Source organism: Herpailurus yagouaroundi, unplaced genomic scaffold, assembly GCF_014898765.1.
Source record: "Herpailurus yagouaroundi ecotype Mexico unplaced genomic scaffold, PumYag 28, whole genome shotgun sequence".
Lineage (NCBI taxonomy): Eukaryota > Metazoa > Chordata > Mammalia > Carnivora > Felidae > Herpailurus > Herpailurus yagouaroundi.
Window position 1 is genome coordinate 93667158 of NW_024412376.1, and position 6731 is coordinate 93673888.

The window sequence follows — 6731 nt, forward strand, 5'->3', positions numbered from 1 at the left end:
GATTAAAAAAAAAAAAAAAGAAGAGAAAATAATATATCACAGCTCAATTTATGAGGCCAGAAAAACATGAATATCAAATATTACAAAACCAAATATTTCAAGAAAAATAAAACCACAGACCACCATCCTTCACAGAAATGAAAACAAATACTCTCACTAAACAGCACTATGTAAAAGCTAATATATCATAACCACAAGGGGATTATTCTAAGAATTCAAGGTTGGTTTACGTTTGGAAATCAAGCAATGTAATTCTAAAAACAAAAGAAAATAAATTAATGTTTAAAAAGTATGTGTACTTTTCTAAATAGGTACAGCAAAAGCACTGGAAACAATTAAATACTGGTTTATATTAAAATGCCTGTGAACACTAGAAATACAAAAGCATCCAAAAAAAATGTACTGATAATATGTTTTATTAATCATGGAAGACTAAATGCTTGTCCCTAATATAAAGAGCAATCAAAAATGTTTGCTCTTACAACTTCTGCTCACTATTGTGTTTGAAGTCTTAACCATTGCAACCAGGTAAACAAAAGAAACAACAAGCAGAGTGATTGGAAAGGAAAAAGTAAAATGCCATGATATAGAGATGGTGTAACTATGCACATAGAAACTCTATGTAATCTTCAAAACTAAAAAAACAACAATAACAACCTACTAATTAGGCAAGTTCACAATATAATGAATCTAAAATAGTCAATTTTTAAAAAGAATTAAATCGAATTGTTCACAGTGATTTTAAGATTTAATCTACAGTAGTCAGAAGAGTATAATAATGGTGTTCCAAATGTAAGGGAAAGAGAGTTTTCTCTAAAAATAGAACACTCAAAGAAAAGAGTGAGTCCAGAAATCAACCCACACGGATTCTGAACAAAAGTACTGTCAATTAAATGGTAATAATAAAAAATCTTTCTTTTTTTCCAACGTTTATTTATTTTTGGGACAGAGAGAGACAGAGCATGAACGGGGGAGGGGCAGAGAGAGAGGGAGACACAGAATCGGAAACAGGCTCCAGGCTCTGAGCCATCAGCCCAGAGCCTGACGCGGGGCTCGAACTCACGGACCGCGAGATCGTGACCTGGCTGAAGTCGGACGCTTAACCGACTGCGCCACCCAGGCGCCCCGATAAAAAATCTTATTAACAAAAGATGCTGGAGCAAATAAATATGTAATTTTTAAAAGTCAACCTTCACCTCTAATGCACTCTAAACTTAAAATTAATTTAAGATGGATCATAGGCTAAATACTAAATAAAAACTAAACCATAACCTTCCAGTAGCAAACATAGAATAGCTTTATGATCTTAAAAAAGATTTCTTTGATGGGATACAGAAAGCATGCACCATGATAAAAGGTGCATTGAATCCCTTCAAAATTAAGAACTTCAGCTGATCAAAGGACACAAGAAAATGAATAGCAAGTCCTACATTGGAGAAAAATTAGGAATTTAGATACTTATCCATCCAGAATATAAAATCAATTCCTATAAATCAATAATAAAAAGACAAATGATCCAATTAATAAATAAGCAAAAGCCCTTTGCAAAGACACATAACCAAGGAAGATATACAAATGGCCAACATACACATGAAAAGGTATCCAGCATATTCATTTATCAGAGCAAAGCAAAGTAATTAAAACCATAATTAGATAACATTTCTAGGCCATTAGAAGAACTAAAAACAAAATAAAACAAAACACTTCACAACACTAAGTGCTGGAAGGGAGTAAGGCAATCAAAGCTCTCATATATTTCCAATAGAAATGTAAAACGGGGGCACCTGGATGGCTCAGTCTATTAAGCATCCAACTTCAGCTTAGGTCATGATCTTGCAGTCTGTGAGTTCGAGCCCCACATTGGGCTCTGTGCTGACAGCTCAGAGACTGGAACCTGCTTCAGTTTCTGTGCTCCCTCTCTCTCTGCCCTTCCCTAACTCACATTCAGTCTGTCTCTCAAAAATGAATAAATATTAAGAAAAAAAAGAGGAAATGTAAAATGGTACCACCACTTTAGAGAACTGCGTGGCAATTATAAAGTTGAAAGTACATGCATCTCACCCTTGACAAAAGAATTTTACACGGACATATTTACCCAAGAGAAATAAAACATGTCCACGGGGGAGCCTGGGTGGCTCAGGTTAAGTGTCCAACTACGGCTCAGGTCATGATCTCATGGTATGTGAGTTCAAGCTCCACAACAGGCTCTGTGCTTGACAGCTCAGAGCCTGGAGCCTGCTTCAGATTCTGTGTCTCCCTCTCTCTGCCCCTCTTCTACTCATGGTCTCTCTCTCACTCTCTCAAAAGTGAATAAACATAAAAAAAAAAGTCCACAAAAAGACTTGTACAAGAGGATTTAGAACAGCCTTATTCATAGTAGTACCCCCCAACCTGGAAAAAACCCAAATGTCCATTAAGAGAAGAAGATATAAATAAAGAGTGAAATGTCCATACAATAAAATACAATTCTGCAATAAAAAGAATAAAATGCGGATATATGTAAGAACATGAATGAATATCAAAACCAATATGTTGAGTAAAAGATTTGAAACAGAAGAGAATTTCTGTGCTACAGTTCTCTATGCATATGAAGTCCAAGAACTGGAAATGCTAATTTATGGTGGTAGAAATCAGAAAGTAGTTTCTTCTGGGAGTAGGAGGATTTTTTTTAATGTTTATTTATTTTGGAGGGGAGAGGAAGAGGCAGAGAAAGAGATAGACACAGAATTTGAAGCAGGCTCCAGGCTCCGAGCTGACAGCACAGAGCCTGACACGGGGTTCAAATTCATGAACAACGAGATCTGAGCCGAACAACGACCTAAGCCGAAGTCCGGTGCTTAACTGACAGAGCCACGCAGGTGCCCCATGGGAGTAGGAGGCTTTATCACAATGGACATGAAAGATAGTTCTGGGATAATGGAAATAATTTACATTTTGCTTTGGGTTGTGGGTATTGAGTATATGCAATTGTCAAAATCATTGAATTGAACACTTAAGAGCTGAGCATTTTATTGTATATAATTTACACATTAATTTTTTAAGTGTGAGAAAAATAATTTAATAAGCTTGAAATCAAGAATGTTTGCCCCTTTCTAGCAGTGAGCTGATCTTTCTTAAATCAAGTATACAATTTTCCTTTTCCAAATACAACAAATCTAATTCTTCCATTCATCTGTAGAGCAGAGATGATCACCAAGGGCAGAAAGTCAACTTAAATTGGCTTGATATTTACCAAAAATTTAATATGCCTGGAACATGATAGGGAGGAAAAGAATACAGTGGGACACTAAGAAAACTTCACTGTTAGAATCAGGACTAAAATTAGGTTTTCTAAAACCAAGTCAGTAGTCTTTCTGTACTTAGCTCTGTCTTTATAATATATTCTCTTTAAACTACCTAAACTCAGTTCAATTTAGAGCTTAGAAGATTTGTTCTTATTTTATTGATGGGGGAAAATGTTAAACTACTGTTTCAACAGCAAATATATTTACATATATATACACACATATGCAATTACATACATCTATATATCTGTATATCTATATCTGTATCTATATCTATATCTATATCTATATCTATCTATCTCTCTATTTACACTTAAGCCAAAATATTGGTAAAAATGGTTCAATATCAAGAATATGATATCAAGTTTAAAAGCAATTCAACAATTGTTATTTTTTTTTACCATGACAAAAACACACTTAAGGTAGGAAAATGAAAAGCCAATAATATTTCCCTAATTTATAGAACTAAAAAAGTATGGTCCTTCCACTAAATGTCATTGTAACATTTAGATGTCCTCAAAATATGAAAGTGATCTTTTGATGAGGATTACTTTTCTTAAGCAGCAGGAAAATGGTTAATATAACACCCAAATTTAAATAAACATAGCTTAAATTTAGAGATATATCAGCTGCTGACAAACTCTCGTCAGTAATAAATTTAGGAAATGGCCAGATGTCATAAACAAGTGCAATAAGCAGAACAAAAATAGCTCACCAGGCACTTCACTTTCACCTGAAGTATTCTCAGTAACTGTGATGTGTAACTTATCATACCCCATTCCTTCATTAGTTGTATCATTACTGTTCACTTCTCACAAGCCAAATTATAAATCAAAAGGTAGCCTTGTGGAAGTGGATTCCGTATGTAATTTGTAACAATACATCAATAGATTGAAGAAGATGTACAGTATTAAGTATGTAGCCATACGAATCAATGCTAGGTACACCATTACTAGAGTTGTAGTAACAGTACTGATTACAATGACATCTTACATTCACCCTGGGCAACTCTAAGGAACACAAAACACCTTTCATTACTATTCCTTTCTCAGGCCTTCATTTAAAAAAAAAAAAAAAAAAAAAAGGAAAGAAAAGACATATGATCTATTCGTGTATTATCATTCACACAAAAGGAGAACACTTGCTTTTATAGTCAGAAGAACTCATTTTAGCAACATAAGTATACTCAACATTAATTCTCAAATTTTGGAGATTTTGTATGTCATGACTAGAAACAGCCACATTCCCTTGGAGTCCTTTAATACCTTAGAATAAGCAGTTCCTGAATTTAAGAAATGTTTTATAAATGTGTTGGCTTCAAATTTACAGGTCACATTTTAATTTGTATTGTAAATATTTAAGTATGTATTTAAGTATGCATTTGCCAGATTAGAATTTAAAGTCAATTTAACAACACACCAATAAAATTAAGAAATTACCTCCATCGGCAGTTATAGTTTGGTGCTTCTCTTACTGTATGCAAATCTGTGTATCACTGGTGAAATTAGAGAAGCAGAAAGGGAAAATATCTGCTCAAAACATTCTGATGAATATGGGTAAAGAAATTCTCCAGATTTTCATTGAAAAAGCCAAGAAATAACCTTCCCTTTAATTTTATCAGTGCTTTTGCCTCCAAATCCCAATAGATAATAATCTCTATTCTGAGTACGTCTACCCTAATAAACATAGAGTTTTTCTCATATTTCCATTGAGCACTTTCTTCTGAAATCTTTATTCCTTTTAGAACCATAGGCAGTACACTGTAGAAAGAGGGAAGCATGGCAGATGGCTTCAGGCTTGAACCTGAGATCTTTTTTTTTCTCATCCCTGCTCTGTCAGGTACCACTGGTATGGTTTTAGATCCGTCTCTTGATCTTGCCAAGCTTCAGTTATCACCTCTGTGTTCTTCCTCCAATGATTACATGGCTCAGTGCATATGAGACCATTTTATACAAGGTAAAGTAACACATTGGTAAGAGTTGGAATCTTTTTATCTCAAGAAACCAGAGCTATACTTTGTCAATCCATGCTTAATTTCCATTAAGTTTCCTCTCCCCTTGCCTGGGCAAGACCCACCTACCCTTGAATGTCTTTAATCCTTATTGTTACTCTAAGCACTAGAAAGCCTTCTGTGTGCCCACCCTGTTTTATAAACTCTCACTGGACAGATAATAACGGTTTCTGGATTTTCCCTTCTGAGGCCAAAAGAAGGACAGATTAGCACTGATTTGCCTTCTCCTGACAATTATAATACTTGCTAGCTCACTATGCACTGATTCTGTGCTAAGCATTGCATTAAGTGGCATGTTAGCAATATTAATCTTATTTAATTTCTCTAACAACCTGTGACAATATGACTCACAATCCTCATTTTACCAGGAAATCGATTGTCAAAGGTATAGTTGCTGATGGGGCTCCTGATGGGGCGCTGACTTCGGCTCAGGCTGTGATCTCAGTTCCTGAGTTTGAACCTCATGTCAAGCTCTGTGCTGACAGCTCAGAGCCTAGAGCCTACTTTGAAATCTGTGTGTCCCTCTCTCTCTCTCTCTCTCTCTCTCTCTCTCTCTCAGCCCCTCCCCCACTCATGATCTGTCTCTCTCTCAAAACTAAAATAAAACATTAAAAAAAAAACAACGTATAGCTGCTGAAAAGTGGCAGACTGCCATTTGAATCCAGGTCCTTTGCATCTACTGCTTAAACTAAACAAACCCTCTCCTCCAGGTTAACCTGATCTCACGCATTCATTTAGATTCTTAATTTTTGTTAACAATAGAAGTCAACTTCTCTTACATTAGGAAACTGGTGGAAACAGCAAACATAGATCCTGGTTTCAAAAGAGAGCAGCCATATTTGCAAACGCACTGATTGTCTTCCCCTGTGGCTTCTACCCCAGAACAATTGGAATATGTGTAAAATTCAAGGAGCAACATGCTGTGTCCAAAGAAGTAACAGTTTCACAAAGCAAATGCTGTTGATTTAGTAGACGATTCAGTCAATCCACTGGAAGAATAGGTGAACAATTGACTGGGCCACAAGCAAAAAATAATAACCTTGCAACAGTTTTCAGTATAATGCTTTTCTTAAGGCTATTTTCATAAATATTGTTAAATTCTGCCAGAAGAGATTCTCTACCCACATTCCCACTGGATTATGATGTGTCATACATTTTAAAGGAAGTAAGTACTTTAAAATTCTTTTTCATTGTATGTTACACAAAGTGCTAACACTACTAATACTCAAAATAGACCTGTAATCTCATTAGAAGCAACAATAGCAAACTTCCGTGTCTTAATTTTATTTTCTTTCAAGTAGCATGTTGATTAGAAAAAAAAATCATTGGTCGCTCTTACCTTAATATCCTTTTCACGTGGGTATATACTAAATGCTGATACGTGGAAACTTCTGCTGGCCTCTCTTCAGGCTGTCTCCGAATATTCACTTATTTTC